The sequence below is a fragment of the Hemiscyllium ocellatum genome, chromosome 44, assembly GCF_020745735.1.
Source record: "Hemiscyllium ocellatum isolate sHemOce1 chromosome 44, sHemOce1.pat.X.cur, whole genome shotgun sequence".
Lineage (NCBI taxonomy): Eukaryota > Metazoa > Chordata > Chondrichthyes > Orectolobiformes > Hemiscylliidae > Hemiscyllium > Hemiscyllium ocellatum.
This window is the reverse complement of record NC_083444.1, coordinates 26,599,058-26,620,051: the sequence shown is the minus strand read 5'-3', so window position 1 is coordinate 26,620,051 and position 20,994 is coordinate 26,599,058.

The window sequence follows — 20,994 nt, the reverse complement described above, 5'->3', positions numbered from 1 at the left end:
AGAGACAGTATATTCCTGTTTATTTGAAGGGAAAGGCTGGTAGGTATAGAGAACGCTGGATGACGAAAGAAATTGTGTGTTTGGTTAAGAAAAATAAGGAGCCACGTGTCAGGTATAGACAGGATAGGTGAAGTGGATCCTTAGAGTATAAAGGCAGTCTGACTATACATAAGAGAGAAATCAGGTGGGCAAAAATGGAACATGAGATAGGTTTGGCAAACAGCGTTAAGGAGAATCCAAAGGGACGTTAAAAATACATTAAGAAAGAAAGGTTATTTAGGGAGAGAATAGGGTCCCTCAAAGATCAGCAAGGCAACCTTTGTTTGTTGCTGCAGGAGGTGGGGAACTACTAAACAAGTATTCAGCACATCAGCTTCCTCTATCTCTATCCATGATCAGGTGTACCCGAGAAGTCTGTGGGAAGCTAGGGAAGTGATTGCTGGACCTCTTGCTGAGATATTTGTATCATTGATAGTCACAGGTGAGGTGCCAGAAGACTGGAGGTTGGCTGACGTAGTACCAGTATTTAAGAAAGGTGTTCAGTAAAAGCCAGGGAACAATAAAACAGTGAACCTGACTTCAGTCGTGGGCAAGTTGTTGGAAGGAATTCTGCGGGACAGGATGCACATGTATTCGGAGAGGTAAGGACTTGATTAGGGATAGTCAATATGGGTTTGTGTGTGTGAAATCATGTCTCACAAACTTGATTGAGTTTTTTGAAAGAGTAGCAGAGAGGATTGATGAGAGCAGAGCAATGGGCATGATCTATATGAACTTCATTAAATCGTCAAAGAACGGTTGCCATGGGAGATTGTTTGGCAAGGTTAGATCTCATGAAATACAAGAAGAACTAGCCATTTGAATACGGAACTGACTCAAGTGTAGAAGACAGAGGGAGGTGGTGGAGTGTTGTTTTTCAGAGTGGAGGCCTGTGACCAGTAGAGTGCCTCAAGGTTCGGTGCTGGGTCCACTACTTTTCATCATTTATATAAGTGATTTGGATTTAGCATAAGAGATATAGTTAGTAAGTTTGTAGCTGACACCAAAATTGGAGGTGTAGTGGACAGCGAAGCAGGTTGCAACAGGATCTTGATTAGATTGGTCAGTGGGCTGAGGAGTGGCAGATGGAGTTTAATTTAAATAAATGTGAGGTAATGAATTTGGAAAAGCAAATTTTAGCAGAAATTATACACTTAGTGGTAAGGTCCTAGGGAGTGTTCTTGAACAAAGAGACCTTGGAGTGCAGGTCCATAGCTCGTTGAAAATAGAGTCGCAGGTAGAAAGGATAGTGAAAAAGATATTTGGTATGCTTTCCTATATTAGGTAGTGTATTCACTATAGGGGTTGGTAGATCATATTGCAGCTGTATCAGACATTGGTTAGGCCACTGTTGGAAGATTGTGTGCAATTCTGGTCTCCTTCCTTTTGGAAGTATGTAGAGAGACTTGAAAGAAATCAGAAAAGACTTACAAGGATGTTGCCAGGGTTGGAGGATTGAGCTGACAGGAGAGGTTGAATGGGCTGGGGCTGTTTTCTCGAGAGAATCGGAGGCTGTGGGGTGACCTTACTGAGGTTTATAAAATCATGAGAGGCATGGATAGGGTAAATAGACAAGGTCTTTTCCCTCGAGTGGGGTAGTCCAGAACTAGAGCGCATAGGTTTAGGGTGAGAGCAGAAAGAAATAAAAGAGACGTAATGGGCAACGTTTTCACCCACAGGGTGGTATGTGTATGGAATGAGCTGCCAGAGGAAGTGGTGGAGGCTGGTACAATTGTAACATTGAAAAGGCACCTGGATGGGTATATGAAAAGGAAGGGTTGGGAGACATATGGGCCGGATGTTGGCAGCTGGGACTGGATTGGGTTAGGATATTTGATGGACGGGTTGGACCGAAGGGTCTGTGTCTGTGCTGTACATCTCTATGATTCTTTGATTCTAATTTAGAAATGACAATAATTTGACATGCGCTGTCAAATAAATAAATGGGTGATGTAATTAAATTGTAGCATACAATAAATTTAAAACTTGCATTTTTTAGAATGAATGGTAAAGAACAAAAGCAAAGAATATTCCAGAACAGGAACAGGCCCATCAGCCCTCCAAGCCCGCACCGATCCAGATCCTCCATCTAAATCTGTCACCTATTTTCTCAGGGTCTGTATCCATTTGCTTCCCACCTATTCATGTTTCTATGTGGATGCTTCTTAAATGACACTGTCACAAAATACTCCAAATGTGGTCTGATCAGAGCGTTTTAGAGCCTCAGAAATCCAACCCTGCTTTAATATTCAAGTCCTCTCAAAGTAAATGCCATCCCTGTATTTGTTTTTCTGATCGGACGGGCAACCTGAAATAATGATCTTATGATGGATAATAATAATCTTACCAAGTAGTTACAAAAGATGAACAATGATTAAATAATGTTGGGAGATGGAACCAGCCTTGAGAAAATTCTCTGTGCTAATCCACGTGTTGCAGAATCCGGACAGGCTGCCAGCTACCCACAGATGGTTTGCGAACAATCCTGACAGCTCCAGACCCTGCAATACACTCCTGAAGTTGGACTTGAATGGGACAATGGAATGTTGCCCTTTGACCATAAATGTGCCAACCCCTGGTTGAATCTGATTGATCAGGGTAAACAAACCCAATCAATCCATTGGCAGACCCTTCACACCCTCCCAGAAGAAGACAAAGACTTGGAAGGATCCTCAAATCCCCACAGAAAGCGATAACTCGGGAATAACCACTGAAAAAGAAGACACCTCCAAGACTATTGGAAGAATAAGAAGAATTCCCCACATGGAGCCTGGTCAACCTCCAGTGGGGTGGTATGCAATCATTCAAAGTTAAGTTAAAGCATAAGATAATTAGTTGTGTTTTTCATTGCTTAGTAATAAATGTTATTGTTCTAACATTAATCATGTTCAATAAACAAATATTATTGTTTTTTAAGAGTTGACTCAGTTCTTTTGCTGATTATAAGATTTCAAACACATTGTGCAGCAGATATAACACCTTCCTAACTACTGACTCAAACTGCAAGTTAACTTGAGACAATCTTGTACGAGAACTCGCAACTCTCTTTGCACTTCAGAATTCTGAATTTTCTCCGTTTATAAAATAGCCCATGCCTCTCTTCTTCCTACCAAACTGCATCATCCTGCACTTTCTCAAGTTTGACTCCATCTGCCACTTCTTCACCCAGTCTCCTATCCTGTCTAAATCCTTCTGCAGCCTCCCTGACTCCTCAGTCCCTCTACCTACCTTTGCATCATCTAAACACTTTGCCAGAATGCCGTCAGTTCCTTCATCTAGATCGTTACTGCACAAAGTAAAATGTTGTAGCTCCAAAACTAAGCCTTGAGGAACAGCAGTGGTCATCTGCTACTATCCTGAGAAGGACCCTTTCATCCCCATTCTCTGCCTTCTGCCAGACAGCCAAGCTTCTGTACACGCCAGTACCTTGCCCCCAACACCGTGGGCCCTAATCTTGTTCAACAGCCTCCTGTGTGGTACTTTGTCAACGTCCTTCTTGAAGTCCAGATAGATAGCATCTATTGGCTCTCCTTGGTCTAACCTGCTTGTTAAATCCTCAAAGAATTCTAACAGATTTATTGGCATGATCTCCTCATGCTGAGTAGTAAATATTTACTCCTAGTAAATATTTACTCCTAGCTGGGAGTAAATACTATTACTGGGAAGGTATGATCTTGTTGGATGAGTATATGAGTATGATGCCAGTGACATCCGGAGCATGACAAGACACTGATAACAATTGGGATCGGTAAATCAGTCAATTACTTTGAGAGAACTGATCCTGTGCTGTCAGTGTCAATGCTTTCAACATTTTCAGAATGTGTTATGACAGCACAACATATTATTGGTATTTAGGAACCTGTCAGGCACAAAGTTTTAATTTTTCACTGATAAATCATAACCAAATACTTGAGAATCAACAGAAATGTCAGCTTAACTGTCCCCTTTCAGATCAACAGGATCATATTAGACTCAATATGTTCACTCTGCTTCTCGCTCCAGACCCTGACTCATCTGCTGTCTTTTGTCAAAGTTTTCTGTTTGTATTTCAGATTTACATTTTCCTCAGTATTCCCCAGCAAAGGGAGTCAGTTTTGTGAGGGGGGAGGGCGGTAAGGCATCTCAGTGGTTAGCACGGCTGTCTTACAGTACCAGGGACCCGGTTTGGGGAGGGAGAGTGGTATGGTGTCTCAGTGGTTAGCACGGCTGTCTTACAGTACCAGGGACCCGGTTTGCTTCCACCATCACGACTGTTTGCACTGAGTTACACCTTCTCCCATGTCTGCAAATGCTTCCTCCAGGTGCTCCAGCTTCCTCCCACAGTTTAAACAGATTCAGTGGACTGATCATGCTAAATTACCCAGCATGTCCAGCTAGGTGTGTTAGTTATGGGAGACACAGGGATAGGGTACAAGGCAGGTTAGCCAATGGAAATGCAGGAGTAGGGTAAGAGGTGGGTCTCTGCTCAGTGTTCTTCTGAGTGTCAGTGCGGACTCGATGGGCCAATGTCCCATAAAATAACAAAGAAAAGGGTAAATCTCCCACCCGCTCTCCTCCTCTAACCTAATAATAACGACCCGTTGTGGTAAGCAGGTAAGTTCTGCATTTTGCTTGTTTTATTCTTTAGACCTAGTTTTTTAAAGGTTACTTTTAGAGGGATGGCAGTGAAGGCAGTGCTATGTTCCTCTTGCAACATGTTTGAGGTGAGGGAAGCCATTAGCGTCCCTGCTGATTACACTTGCAGGAAGTGCACCCATCTCCAGCTCCTCCAAGACCGTGTTAGGGAACTGGAGCTGGAGTTGGAGTTGGATGAACTTAGGATCATTCGGGAGGCAGAGGGGGTCACAGATCGGAGCTTTAGGGAAGTAGTAACTCCAAAGGTTGCAGACAGATGGGTGACAGTGAGGGGGACTGGGAGGAAGCAGCCAGTGCAGGGACCCCCTGCGGCCATTCCCCTCAAGAACAAGTATACCGTTTTGGATACTTGTGGGGGGGGGGACTTACCAGGGGTAAGCAATGGGGTTCAGGCCTCTGGCACGGAGCCTGTCCCCATTACTCAGAAGGGAAGGGTGGAGAAGAGCAGAGCAATAGTTATTGGGGACTCGATAGTTCGGAGGGGGGGGGGGAGCAGCCCGAAGTCGTGGTCCACATTGGCACCACCGACAGAGGTAGGAAGAGGGGTGAGGATGTTAGGCAGGCTTTCAGGGAGCTAGGTTGGAAGCTCAGAACTAGAACGAACAGAGTTGTTGTCTCTGGTTTGTTACCCATGCCACGTGATAGAGAGTCGAGGAATAGGGAGAGAGAGCAGTTAAATGCGTGGCTACAGGGATGGTGCAGGAGGGAGGGATTCCGGTTCCTGGATAACTGGGGTTCTTTCTGGGGAAGGTGGGACCTCTATAAACAGGATGGTCTACACCCGAACCTGAGGGGCACCAGAATCCTTGGGGGGAGGTTTGCTAGTGCTCTTTGGTGGGAGGGTTTAAACTAATTCTGCAGGGGCATGGGAACCTGGACTGTAGCTTTAGGGTACAGGACCTTGAGTGTAGGGAGGTTAGGAACATGGCATCCATCTCGAAGGAGGGTGCCTGTAAACAGCAAGGTGGCTTGAAGTGTGTATACTTCAATGCCAGAAGTATACGGAATAAGGTAGGTGAACTTGCAGCATGGGGTGGTACCTGGGATTTCGATGTTGCGGCTATTATGGAAACATGGGTAGAACAGGGACAGGATTGGCTGTTGCAGGTTCCAGGGTTTAAATGCTTTAGTAGGGTCAGAGGTGGGGGTAAAAGAGGGGGAGGTGTGGCATTGCTTGTCAAGGATAGTATTACAGCGGTGGAAAGGATGATGGATGAAGACTCGCCATCTGAGGTAGTTTGGGCTGAGCTTAGAAATAGGAAAGGTGAGGTCACCCTATTAGGAGTTTTCTACAGGCCTCCTAATAGTCCCAGAGACGTAGAAGAAAGGATTGCGAGGATGATTCAGGAGAAGAGTGAAAGTAATAGGGTGGTTGTTATGGGGGACTTTAACTTCCCAGATATTGACTGGGAAAGCTATAGCTCAAGATCGTTAGATGGGTCGGTGTTTGTCTAATGTGTGCAGGAGAGTTTCCTGACACAATATGTAGACAGGCCAACAAGAGGTGAGGCCATACTGGATTTGGTTCTGGGTAATGAACCAGGCCAGGTGTTAGAATTGGGGGTAGGTGAGCACTTTGGGGACAGTGACCACAAGTCGGTGACTTTTACTCTAGTGATGGAGAGGGATAAGTGTGCACTGCAGGGCAAGAGTTATAGCTGGGGGCAGGGAAATTATGATGCGGTGAGGCATGACTTAGGATGCGTGGCTTAGAAAAGTAAGCTTCAAGGGAAGGGCACAATCGATATGTGGAGCTTGTTCAAGGAACAGCTATTGAGTGTCCTTGATAAGTATGTACCAGTCAGGCAGGGAGGAAAGGGTCTTGTGAGGGAGCCGTGGTTTAATAAGGAATTGGAATCCCTTGTTAAAGGGAAGATGGCGGCCTATGTAAAGATGAGGCGTGAAGGTTCAATTGGGGCGATTGAGAGTTATAAGGTAGCCAGGAATGATCTAAAGAGAGAGCTAAAAGCAGCAAGGAGGGGACATGAAAAGTCCTTGGTTGGTAGGATTAGGGAAAACCCAAAGGCTTTCTATAGGTATGTCAGGAATAAAAGAATGACTAGGGTAGGAATAGATCCAGATGAAGGGCTCTGGCCCGAAACATCGAATTTCCTGTTCCTTGGATGCTGCCTGACCTGCTGTGCTTTAACCAGCAACACATTTTCAGCTGTGATCTCCAGCATCTGCAGACCTCACTTTTTACTATAGGAATAGATCCAGTCAAGGATAGTAATGGGAAGTTGTGCGTGGAGGCTGAAGAGATCAGAGAGACACTGAATGAATACTTTTCGTCAGTATTCACTCAGGAACAGGACATTGTTGCCGATGTGAATATTGAGTCACAATTAATTGGAATGGATGGCTTTAAGGTATGTAGGGAAGAGGTGTTGGGAATTCTGGAAAGGGTGAAAATAGATAAGTCCCCTGGGCCTGATGGCATTATCCTAGGATTCTCTGGGAAGCAAGGGCGGAGATTGCAGAGCCATTGGCCTTGATTTTTATGTCCTCGTTGTCTACAGGAATAGTGTCAGAAGACTGGAGGATAGCAAATGTGGTCCCCTTGTTCAAGAAGGGGAGTAGGGATAACCCTAGTAACTATAGGCCGGTGAGTCTCACTTCTGTTGTGGGCAAAGTCTTAGAGAGAATTGTAAAGGGTAGGATTTATGAACATCTGGATAGGAATAATGTGATCAAGGATAGTCAGCATGGTTTTGTGAAGGGCAGGTCGTGCCTCACAAACCTTATTGAATTCTTTCAGAAGGTGACTAAGGAGGTGAATGAGAGTAAAATGATAGATGTGGTGTATATGGATTTTAGTAAGGCATTTGATAAGGTTCCCCATGGTAGGCTACTGCAAAAAATACAGAGGTATGGCATTGAGGGTGAGTTGGAAGTTTGGATTAGGAATTGGCTGGCTGGAAGAAGACAGAGGGTAGTAGTTGATGGTAAAGGTTCATCTTGGAGTGCAGTTACTAGCGGTGTTCCGCAAGGATCTGTTTTGGGACCATTGCTGTTTGTCATTTTTATAAATGACCTGGAGGAGGGGCTAGAAGGTTGGGTGAGCAAGTTTGCAGATGATACGAAAGTCGATGGAGTTGTTGACAGTAAGGAAGGATGTGGCAGGTTACAGCGGGATATAGATAAGCTGCAGAGCTGAGCAGAAAGGTGGCAAATGGAGTTCAATGGAGCTAAGTGTGAAGTGATTCACTTTGGTAAGAGTAACAAGAAGATGGAGTACTGGGCTAATGGTTGGATACTTGGTAATGTAGATGAGCAGAGGGATCTTGGTGTCCATGTACACAGATCTCTGAAAGTTGCCACCCAGGTAAATAGTGTTGTGAAGAAGGCATATGGCGTACTGGTTTTATTGGTAGGGGAATTGAGTTCCAGAGTCCTGAGGTCATGTTGCAGTTGTATAAGACTCTGGTGCGGCCTCATCTGGAGTATTGTGTGCAGTTTTGGCCGCCATACTATAGGAAGGATGTGGAGGCACTGGAACGGGTGCAGAGGAGGTTTACCAGGATGTTGCCTGGTATGGTAGGAAGATCGTATGAGGAAAGGCTGAGGCACTTGGGGCTGTTTCATTGGAGAAAAGAAGGTTTAGGGGTGGCTTGATAGAGGTGTACAAGATGATTAGGGGTTTAGATAGGGTTGACAATGAGAACCTTTTTCCACGTATGGAGTCAGATATTACGAGGGGGCATAGCTTTAAATTAAGGGGTGGTCGGTATAGGACAGATGTTAGGGGTAGATTCTTTACTCAGCGGGTCGTGAGTTCATGGAATGCCCTGCCAGTAACAGTGGTGGACTCTCCCTATTTATGGGCATTTAAACGGGCATTGGATAGGCATATGGAGGATAGTGGGCTAGTGTAGGTTAGGTGGGCTTGGATCGGCGCAACATCGCGGGCCGAAGGGCCTGTACTGCGCTGTATTGTTCTATGTTCTATGTTCTGAAGAAAGATTCTGGAAAGATTGAACTAGAAACAGAGTGCTGGGGAAATGGAACAGATTCGGCTGCCCCTGTTGAGAGACAAACCGAGTTAACATTTTGAGTCCACTCACCATATATCAGATCTGAATGCAGCAGGGAAATAGTGTAATGTGCATTGGTGGTGGGGGTCGGGGGGGAGGGCGGGGAGATTAATATGTAGAGAAATAGGGAGATAGAAATAATAAACAAAGGGATTATTGATATCCAGCTGGGATGGAATTAAGATGGGAGAATATTTTCATTTATTTTTCACCTTTTCCCATATCCCTGAGTACCATGTGCGTGTAGGTATGTATTCCAGTCTCTGTTTGAAGAGACTTCTGTCCCCTCGATCTCTCTTTCCTGAGAGTGGTCATCTTCTTTTCTTCATTAATGGGACCTGGGTGTTGTTGGCTGGGCCAGCAATTATTTCCCTTTCCGAGTTGCTGTTGATAAGGTGTTGGGGAACAGCCTTTCTGAACCTGTGCTGTCTGCTGCCAGTGCATAGGTCTGTCCTGTTTTCACTTCATTGAGACTTTGTGGTGTTATCGCTGATTGGCTGGCTTGGCCATTTCAAATTGCATTGGCCGAAGGACACTAGTGAACCAGGGGTTTTTAGTTTTAAAAACCATCAGTATTTCATTAGATTGCTCTTTTCAAATATTGTACTGATTGAATTCACCATCAGCTGGTGCAGGATTGAAGTCCGGTGTTTGGGTCATTACCTGGGTCTTTGGATTAATAGTCTGGACAAAATACGGCGAGACCATCACCTCCCCCAGCATCTCCACCAGCAAAAGCAGTGCTGCCATTATCCTGACTGAGGTACAGAAAATTGTTCATTTACATTGTCAACTGCTTCCAAGGAGAGCATAGCTATTCATATTTCAGGTCACTGGGACTGCACAGAGATGTAACAGTTTATCCGCCAGGAATAGAAACGAAAGAGAGTTGGGCATTTTTAGCAGTGAGTTGTTGTGCCATTTATACTTGCTCCTGTCATTGGAAAATCAGTGGATATTCTCTGGATGGTTTCCTCAGATTTGTGTTGTCAGCTGCTGCATTCATTCACGGAGACCTGAGGTCCCAGTGTCCCTACTGTGGATAAAGTATGGGGACAGATTTTACAGTGCATCTGGGTCTGTAGCAACTGCACAGGGAGGAGTAGGCACTGCACTATCCTTCCAGAGATTTCCACAAATATTTCACAAGGCTGTACCCTTCCCAGGTGCAAAGTGTGAAGTCAGTTTATTTCAACAATGAGTTGGTCACAGGGCGATGTAAACCCCTCCACCATAACCTGTAATCTCACTCCAGGGAGAGGACTGATCTCAAGATGCCCATCAACTGTTTTGATTCTGGAACTTGCCAGGCATGAGTGGGTGACGTATGCATTATGTTGGAGTCCCATCCCCTCATGTATTCACGAGGTGACAGAGGCCATGTCCGACCGGTGAGGTGGATATGTTGGTTCTGTCTCAACAGACGAAGCAACAGAAAATCGTTTTGGAAATGCTGGAGAACAGAGTGATTGGTGAAAGTGAGAAAGTTAAGAAATTGGAATGACTAAGTTCGAAGTAGTGGAAAAACTCATTGTGTTGAAGGTTGGTGAGCTACTGAACCAGATGGGTGATGATGTCAGAGGGTTACAGAGATAGGATTGGAAAAGTGAGCTGGCTGGATAACTCTTTCAGAGCTGGTGCAGACACAATGGAACAATGGCCTCCCACTGTACTGCCTTTTCCTTAATTACATCAGGAGGTCAAATTTGTTTAGATTATGAAAAGGATCTTGCAGACTGGAAAGTATCTATTGTGACCACACGCATTTAAAACAGGGCGGAGATTGAAAGTACAAACCATCTGGTTGATAAATTGATGTCATTTGTGAGGAAAATGTTAGCAATTTTTGTAATTAATCATAAATAGATCATTGTAGATTAATGATATGATTTAGCAGCATCAATCTAGATTCAGAGCAGGAAAACTCTCTTTGAAAAACGTATTGGAGTTTTCGGAGGTTATGACATCGATGAATGAGAACCAATAGGGATGGTGTGTTTGAATTTTCAGAAGAAGGTTGACACAGTTGGACGCAGGTGAGAGAAGGAAGTTACAGTCCTTGGGTAATGGGGGGGATATCTAACATGGATAGAGAATTGGATGATGGAGAGAATACAGAGACTATGGTCCTCCTTTGGACAGAAAGCCACTACACATTGTGTACCACATGCATCAGTGCTTGAGCACCGCTATTGGTAATGCAGAGAAATGATTTGAATGTGAACAACATATCCATTCCTTTTCATTTTATATTTATTGGAAGGTGAGAGCTTGGGACGTGCTTCTGGCAAAAAGGACCTGGATGTCCTTGGTCATAAGCCATGAGCAGAGTTCATTCAGGGCATCTATTAATCAGGGCAGGAAATGAAATGCCATCCTACATTACAAAATGAATCCTGTGTAAGAGTTGTGAAGTGTTGTTGAGGCAGTATGTCGCCGATCGTAGACTGACATTTTCTCCTTGATAAGCAATGATCTCCTTGTCACAGAGACAGTGCAAAGGAGTTTGACCAGAATAATCTCTGGGATGATGACACCACGAGGCGTGTGTGAAGGAAATGGTTGTTCAAATTGTAGCACCGTGAGCAAATAAGAGCTGACTTCATGGAAACTTGAAGATTATGAACTAACACACATTATTTCCATTGAAAGACATTGGGATCATGAAAAAATGCATTTTCCCCACAATATGTGCTTCTTGCTAGTTTATGTACCTCTGTGTTGGTTGAGAGAGAGCTTCAGGCTCTGAATGACCTCTCAGCACCTCAATGTCCAGTTAGTGTGTGACACTGCACTGAACGTCACATTGCAACTGCTGACAGATTTGTGAACAATGCTTTAGCTCTGAAGGAGTTAGCCATTCCCACTAGCTTCTGTCCATCCTAGAGAGCACCAGTCTACCTTCTCGGAGATGGAAGCTGCCTCCTTGAGCCTTCACACAAAACATTGGTCTTCCCTCTTCATCGTCAACAAACCACGTTTATGCAGCAATTGTGTACCATTAGCAATGGAGCCAGGAGGAACAACCCGGAGCAGTCTATCTGTGCTGTCTCTACTTCATTGGGTTTTTCATGTTGGGATGTCGATAACATCCTCCTATTTCTGAACAAGTAGCCCAAGCAGCTGAGTGGCCGCCTTCTAATCTCATGAGGGAGGCTCAAGGGCCTGACTGGGCAACCCGTGTTTCCTGTTAAACAGCTCCATGTGTTTGACTGGGCTCCTTCTCTTCCTGTGTAATAGGCAAAGGGGAGTGAACGGGCTATCGCTACTCTTATCCAATAATGTTCATGGGCTGAATGACCTCCTCACATTCCTGTGAAGTGAGCTTGAGCTGCAGAATAAGCTCCTCCCTATACTGTGGAAATGCACAGTGTCCAGCAGCACTGTTACATGAATGTTACTGACACTTTAACAGCACAATACTGACTGTTGGAGAAAGTGAGGACTGCAGATGCTGGAGACCAGAATTGTAAAGTGTGGTGCTGGAAAAGCGCAGCAGGCCAGGCAGCATCTGAGGAGCAGGAGAATTGACGTTTCGGGCATAAGCCCTTCTTCAGGAATGAGGCTGGTGTGCCAAGCGGGCTGAGATAAAATGTGGGGGTGGGGGGGTCGGGAATTGGGGAGGGTCGATGGGAATATGATAAATGGAAGGAGGAGAGGGTGAGGGTGCTAGGCTGGAGAGGGGGTGGGGGCGGAGAGATCGGGAAGAAGATTGCAGGTCGAGAGGGCGGTGCTGAATCCGGGGGTGGGACTGAGATAATGTGGGGGGAGGGGAAATGAGGAAGCTGGAGAAATCTACATTCATCCCGTGTGGTTGGACACTCCCCTCCAGTTGCCACCAGGATAGAACCCCACTGGTCCTCACCTACCACCCCACCAACCTCCAGATACATCGCATCATCCTCCATCATTTCCCCTACCTCCAAACAGAACCCACCACCAGGGATATATTTCCCTCCCCTCCCCTATCAGCGTTCAGGAGAGACTACTCCCTCTGCGAATCCCTCGTCAGGTCCACACCCCCCACCAACCCAACCTCCACTCCCGGCACCTTCCCCTGCAACCGCAGGAAATGTAAAACATGTGCCCACACCTCCCCCTCACCTCCCTCCAAGGCCCCAATGGATCCTTCCATATCTGCCGAAAATTCATCTGCACCTCCACACACATCATTTACTGTATCCGCTGCACCCGATGTGGCCTCCTCTATATTGGGGAGACAGGCCGTTGACTTGCGGAACCTTTCAGAGAACACCTCTGGGACACCCACACCAACCAAACCAACCACCCTGTGGCTGAACACTTTAACTCCCCCTCCCACTCCACGAAGGACATGCAGGTCCTTGGCCTCCTCCATCGCCAGACCATGGCCACACGACGCCTGGAGGAAGAGCGCCTCATCTTCCGCCTAGGAAGCCTCCAACCACAAGGGATGAATGTAGATTTCTCCAGCTTCCTCATTTGCCCTCCCCCCCACCTTATCTCAGTCCCAAACCCCGGATTCAGCACCGCCCTCTTGACCTGCAATTTTCTTCCCGCCCCACCCCCTCTCCAGCTTATCACCCTCACCCTCACCTCCATCCACCTATCGTATTCCCAGTGCCCCTCCCCCAAATTCCCCCCCCCCCCCCCCCCCCCCACACTTTTTATCTCAGCCCGCTTGGCACACCAGCCTCATTCCTGAAGAAGGGCTTATGCCTAAAACGTTGATTCTTCTGCTCCTTGGATGCTGCCTGGCCTGCTGTGCCTTTCCAGCAACACATTTTTCAGCTCTGATCTCCAGCATCTGCAGTCCTCACTGTTTTCTTTCTGTCCTATTCCAAGCTGTTTCTCCTGGAATTTGAGAACGGGAGGGAGGGAGTGTAGGTGGGAGTAGGTGGTATTAATGGTGTTAGAGCTGATGTAGTTGGGAGGGAGATGGTGACCTGTCCAGGGGGAGTCAGTCCACAGTGTTGCATCCATGCAGTGTTATTAGTGAGGGAGATATAGCAGTGGGAAAAGAGAGCGAGCGAGAGGGAAGGTGCTTCTTACACCAATAAGAGTGTTGGAGCATGAGCCTTGTTCAGGGGTCGGTGCTATAACAGATATACAGGGAGCAGAGAGAATGTGGTGACCCTAATGCTGACAGAGCGGAGAAGGTTATTGATGCTTGTCCTGTATTGCTGGACATTTCTTCAGACCACAGATACTGCACTGAGCTGGGTGGGGAGCTCAGTCCATGCTCGGTGGGTCCAGTGGTGTGGCTCACTCAGGGAAGAGAATAGTCCCCCTCTTGACCAGCCCATCCACTACGACCGCCGTGCCCCTGTTAACAAACCGTGGTGTAATTGCCCCTTATCTGCCATGCTCGGGGTAAGCTGTGCAGGGCAGCTCCAAACTGAGAAAACTTAACCGTGTGCCCATTGGTCTTTTAAAGATGGCACCAGTGCCAGGGATAACGGAACATCCAGGGGCATCCGAGCGATGGTGAGTACCTCCAGTCATGATGGGTGGGAGAATTGGGCTGATATTCAATGAGAAGGATACCATGGGTGGTGTAAGTGGTTAATGTGGTGGATGCGATAAGACAGCAAAAGCAATCGATCTCGGCCTCATGCAGATGATCCCTCTCTCATACTCAATGAAAATTACACAGAGACAAATTACTGTTAGAATGAGGCAAAGACTCTGCTAAGCCCATTCCCAGTTACAAAGCTGCAGCTTGTCTAATACAGAGAAGGAGATAAACATGACCTACCCTTGGGAAAGAAGGCAGTGGGAGCGGGTGATTGACATAACAATCAGGGAACACTTTGTGACAAGTCGTCATCATCCTATTTGATTTTCTACAAATCAAATCTTCCCAAGAAGACTGGCAAGCCTAAGTCTCGAGAGAAAAAGAATGAAATTAGTAAATAAATGCTTTAAGAGGAATTATTGGGACTGACAGCATGGTTGCATTTAGACTACAGATGGAAGGTGAGAGGGTAAAATCCAATACCAGGGTCCTGTGCTTAAACAAAGGAGACAACAATAGGAGAGGGAGGAGTTGGTTAAGATTGGCTAGAAGCAAATACTTTCCGCTGAAACTGTTGATGAATAGTGGATGGCTTTCAAAGCAATTTTTCCAAGTGCTCAGCAACAATATGTAACAGGGAAACGGAAGGACTGTAGGAAAACAAAAGGTAACCTGCTATGATGTCTCAGGAAATAATGGAGACTTTCAAGATAAAATAAATTGCATAAATAATGCCAAAGACCAGTTGGAAACTAAAAGATTGGGAAAACTTTAAAGGTGAAAAGAACACAACAATAAAGTTATCAAGAAACATCAGATAGTTTGCATAAGAGAGCAAAGACAGAGAGCAAAAGATTCAATAAATATATAAAACAAGAAGAGTGGCGAAGGTAAGCCTGGGTCCTTTAGAGGGTGAGAAGGGCGATTCCCTAATAGGATATGAGGAAATGGCTGATGAATTGTACAGATATTTTGTTGGTCTTCACATTGGCGGACACTAATAACATGCCAATAATTGTCAAATCGAGGAAGGTAGGTGAGGACCTGGAAGCATACATTTCCACGAGACAGATAGTGTTGGGCAAGCTCATGGAGGTAAAGTTAGATAAGTCTCGTAGCCCTGATGGAATGCATCCCAGGGTACTAACAGAGGTGGGGAGAGAAATATCAAACACGTTTGTGGGTTTTTTTCTAAATTCACTGGTCTCTGGTGCAGTTCCAGCAGATTATAAAACAGGAAAGCAGAGAAAACTGTTGAAATGGAGAGGTAGACACAGAGTGGGGAATTGTAGACCGGTTAGCCTAACATGTGTAGTGGGGAAAATGCTTCAGTTTGTATTCAAGGAATAAGTAGCACACATCTTGATAGAAATTGTCCCCCTGGGCAGACACAGCATCAGTTCATGAAAGGCAGGCCATGCTTAACGAATTTACTGGAAATCATGAAGACATTATGACTACAGGGACCCAGTAGATGTGGTATACTGAGACTTCCACAAGGTATTTGACACAGTGCCACTAAAAAGGTTACTGCATAAGGTAATGATGCATGGCGTTACGGGTAATATATTAACATGCGTAGTGGATTGGTTAACTAACAGGAAGCAAAGAGTGGGAATAAATGAGTGCATTTATGGTTGCTGATCATTGACTAGTGGCGTGCCTCAGGGATCAGTTCAGGGACCGCAATTATTCACAGCTTCCATAGATGATATGGATTTGGGGACCAGGTCTCAAACATTGCAGATGATACTAAAATGAGTGGCAGAGCAAATTATGCATAAGACTGTTAAACTTTGCAAAGGACATAAATAGTTTAAGTGAGTGGGCAAAGGTCTAGCAGATGGAGTACAATTACAATAAATGTGAAGCCATCCATTTTGGTAGGGATAACAGTAAAAAGGATGGTTTTTACATGGTAAAGATAGAGCGTGTTTCTGTGCAGAGGGACCTGGGGGTCCTTGCGTATGAATCACAGAAGTTGGGCTGTAGGTACAACAACTAATTAACAAGGCAAATAGAATTTTGTTCTTCATTGCTAAAGAGATTGATTTTAAATACAGGGAGGTAATGTAGCAGCTGTACAAGGTGGTGGTGAGACCACGCTTGGAGTTCTGTGTGCAGTTATGAGAAAGGATGTCCTGGCACTACTTGACACAGAGGAGGTTCACTAGCTTGGTTCCAGAGTTGAGGGGTTTGGACTGAGTCGAAAGAATTATATATTGATGGGAATTTGAAAGAATGAGGAAGGATCTGATAGAAACATATATATCTAAACGTGAATCGATAAGATAGAAAGAGAGAGGGTATTTCCAGTAGCAGGTGAAACTAGGACGAGAGGGCAAAGCCTCCAAATTAGATGGAGCAGATTTAGGACTGAATTGAGAAGGAACTTATTGACCAAGAAGGTTGTGACTCTGTGGGATTCCCTGCCCAGTGAAGTAGTTGAGGCTTTGTCATTGAATGTTTTTGAAGCGCAGATAAATAATTATTTGAACAGTAAAGGTAATAAGGGTTATGGGGAGCGGGCTGGTTACTGGAGCTGAGGCCATGAAATGATCAGCCATGATCTTATTGATGCTGCTAGTTCTTTCGTTATTGTGTAATGGGTCAACATGAAATGGGAATCATACTCGAAATCCCTAAGCAGAGGGATTGAATTCAAGAGTCGTGAGGTGATGTTGCAGCTGTACAGGACTTTGGTAAGGCCACATTTTGAGTACTGTGTGCAGTTCTGGTCCCCTCATTTTAGGAAAGATGTGGAATCTTTGGAGAGGGTGCAGAGGAGATTTACCAGGATGTTGCCTGGAATGGAGAATAGGTCATACGAGGATAGGTTGAGAGTGCTAGGCCTTTTCTCACTGGAACGGCGAAGGATGAGGGGTGACTTGATAAAGGTTTATAAGATGATCAGGGGAATAGATAGAGTAGACAGTCAGAGACTTTTTCCCCGGGTACAACAGAGGGGACAAACAAGGGGACATAAATTTAAGGTGAAGGGTGGAAGGGAAAGGGGGAATGTCAGGGGTAGGTTCTTTACCCAGAGAGTGGTGGGGGCATGGAATGCGCTGCCTGTGGGAATGTCAGAATCATTGGTGACCTTTAAGTGGCAATTGGATAGGTACATGGATAGGTGCTTTAGCTAGGACAAATGTTCGGCACAACATCATGGGCCGAAGGGCCTGTTCTGTGCTATATTGTTCTATATTCTATAAACTAACTGGTTGATACATATGGAGAAGCAAAGGATGCCATACATTTGGAATTTTCAGAAAGATTTTGGTGAAGACTCTGGCCTAGTAATCAAAATCAAATCTTATGGAATTGGGGTTAAAATATGATTTTTTATAGAATAGGAGAGCTGACAGGAAACAGTGAACGTGAATAAAATACTCTGTTTTAAAGTACAAGGATCATTGGGTATCACAGGGATCAGTGCTTGGGCCCCAGCTATTCTCAATATAACTCAAACATTTGGTTGAGTATATCCCAGTCAAATGCAGTATGTCCCAGTCTGTTGACAGCACTAAACGATCTTGGATTGTGAGTGAGTGAGGAGGATATTGTAAAAGCTGCAAGATTGAGAAAAGTAGAGTGAATGTGCAAACGTGTGGCAGATGAAGAGCAATGAAGGTAGATGTGTTGGGGTGTACTTTGGTGGGAACAATAGAACAGCAACATAACATTTGAAAAGGGATTATTTGAAACATGTTGATCTTTAAAGAGATTTATGTTTCTTCTGCGCAGATCTCTAAAGTCAGTGCAGGGCAGTGAGTTCTGAAGCCAGAATTCAATACTGGAAATGGCATAAGCACACTGACCAGAGAACACAGACCCAACAAGTGGGTAGCTGTAACATTCAAATGGTCCTGAATCTCCCTGTACATCAGTCATGAAAGCAATATTGCAGGAATGCAAAGTTGGTAGGAAGATAATTAGTGTGTTCAGCAATATTTCTCGAGGATTTGAGTCCAGGAGTAAGGGGGTCTTACTGAAATTGTACAGGGCCTTAGTGAGACCCCATCTCAAACATTGTGCAGTATTGTGTGTAGTTTTGGTTTCATTACCGAATGATGGACAAACCGGACATTGAGGCAGTACCATGAAGGATGACCAGACTGATCTCTGGGATGACAGGCTTGGTGTGGGAGCGGAGTTTGGGGAGACTTGGACTGTATTTAATGGGGTTTAGAAAAATGAGTGGAGATCTCAGTTTCATACATAAACTCTGAAAGGGCAAGACAGATTGGAAACAGGAACAATAATTCCCCTGGCTGGGATATCTGAAACAAAGGGCCACAATATTAGGTACAGGCAGGCCACTCTGTGTTGAGATGAGAATAAATGTCTGCAATCAGAGACTGCTGACCGTGGGGAAATCTCTCCCACATAAGGCTGTGGAAGACAGGACACTGAATATAAATATGGATTTCTAGACACTAAAGGGATCGGGAGACAGCGGGAGTATGGCTGTCACAAGCTCATAGATTTTAGGAAGGAGGTCTCTGTGGGGTCAACAGGACAGTGTTTCTCGTTCCCTTTTCCAATACTGAGGCTGCAGCCGGGTGTTCTGTTGAATTTATCCGTCTAAACTCGGAGAACATAAATACAATTTACTGTCTTGCTTGACCGGTTTAGAGACCATTGAAAAGTTTACCACATGCCTGTGTGTCTGTAATCACCTTTAGGCCAGACCAGGAATGCATGGAATTCACCAGACCGGAATTCACTTCTTGAAAGTACGTTGGGGAAGCAAATTGAAGTTTGCAATCGACATTGATTTCAGGGTCACTGTGACTGACACCAGAGTTAGATCTCAGTATTTTATTAATTGTTATTAACTTCCACCAGCTGCCAGAGAATTAGCCTGGTCTGGGTCAGCAATCCAGTAACATTTGCAGAACGGCACCATCTCCACGTGGGGACCTATCAGAAACCACACTGAGCTGGGTATTTCTGTGCTGCTTGACAGCTCTGCCAAAAATAACTCCCACCAACTTGGCAATCGTGATGGGACTGAGAGGGTGGTAATTGGTCAGATTGCAAGTCTCCCCCTCTTAGGAAGCCGCACATAGCTGAGCACTTTTCTGCTTTACCAGGGAGATGGCAGACTTGGATTTGGAAGGAAGCAGCTTCCCCAGGGACACGGCTTGTTGTGCAGCACAAGTCTTCAGTCCCATTGCAGGAATGGCATCAGGGCCCATTGCCTTTGTCGTATCAATTGTGTTCGGCTGCTTCTTCATGTCACGGGCAGCGAAACGAATTGATTGAAGACTGGCATCTGTGATTCTGTGGGCACATGGCGAGGGTGAGTGGATCATTCACTGAACAATTCTGGCTGAGGATGGTGCAAATACTACATCTTTGTTTTTTGCACTGATGTACAGGACTGTTCGTTATTCAGGATGGGGATATTTGTGGAGACCTTTCCTACAGTGAGTTGTTTCATGATCCCTCGCCATTTATGACTGAATGTGGCAGGACTGTTGGTCTGTTGGTCTTGGGAGCATTGCACCCTGTCTATCAGATGTCAATACGACTGTTAGGAATGCGAGCAGTCAGTTGTGGGAGTTTTAGTGGTTTGTCATCAGGTTTAGGTACACATGGTTCTGACACTGGTATGTTCACTCATACGTGACTGAGCCATTGATCAGCTTGAGGGTAATGGTAGACTGAGGGATTATCTCAGGCAAAACGTTACAGATTGTAGTTAGATATAATTCTGCTTTTCCTGCTGCTGTGTTCGACAGCACCTCATCAATGTTAGGAATTCGCTGTTTAAGAAATTTCGGGAAGTTAGATCGTTGAAAGCATTTACAGAGGAGTTTTGACTTGGGAATGAATTGAGGGCAATGAAGAATTAGTGATGAAAGAGGAGTTATAAAGTCATCGACTCTTAGAGCCATTCAATATGCAAACAGACCATTTGGACAACTTGTCCAAGCTCACCAAGTTTCCTAAACTGCATGCGTTCATTTTTTCTTCTTTAGGCACATACCCCTCTCGTCCTTTCCCATTCATGTACCATCAAATTGTCTTTCAAATGTTGTAATTGTATTGACCAACACCACTTCCTCTGATACCTCGCTCCATACACACACCACCCTCTTTAAGAAACAGCTGCTGCATAGATCTCACTTCAATCTCTTCCCTCTCACCTTGAACCTACCATCTCTGATTTTGGACAGCACCACCCTGGGGAAAAGAGCTTGGTTATTCATCCTATCCATGTCCCTCATGACTTAATAAACCTCTATAAGGTCATCCCTCAGCTCCCAACACAAAGGGAACAAAATCCCAGCCTCTCCATATATCTCAGAACCACCCATCCACATCACAACATTTAAAATATTTTTGCACCCTTTCCAGTTTATAGTATACTTCCTGTAGCAGGGTGACAATAATTGTTCTCAGAACTCCAAATGTGGCCTCACCATTCTCTTGTACAGCCACAACATCATGTTCCAATTCCTACACTGATGAAGGTTAGCGTGCCTAACGCTTTCTTCATCACCCTGCCCACCTGCAACTCCACTTTCAAGGAATTTCCTCCCTGCACAATGACTCTCTCTGTTGACAACACTCCCCAGCGCCCGACTGTTTACTGTGTAAATCCTGCCACTGGTCTGTCTAACAAAATGCAACACCTCACATTTATCTGCATGATCCTCCATCTGCCAATTCTCGGTCCACTTGCACAATACATCAAGATCTCATTGCTCTCCAAGATAAACTTCGACACTGTCCACTATAACATCAATTTGGGGTTTTTCATCTACAAACTTACTA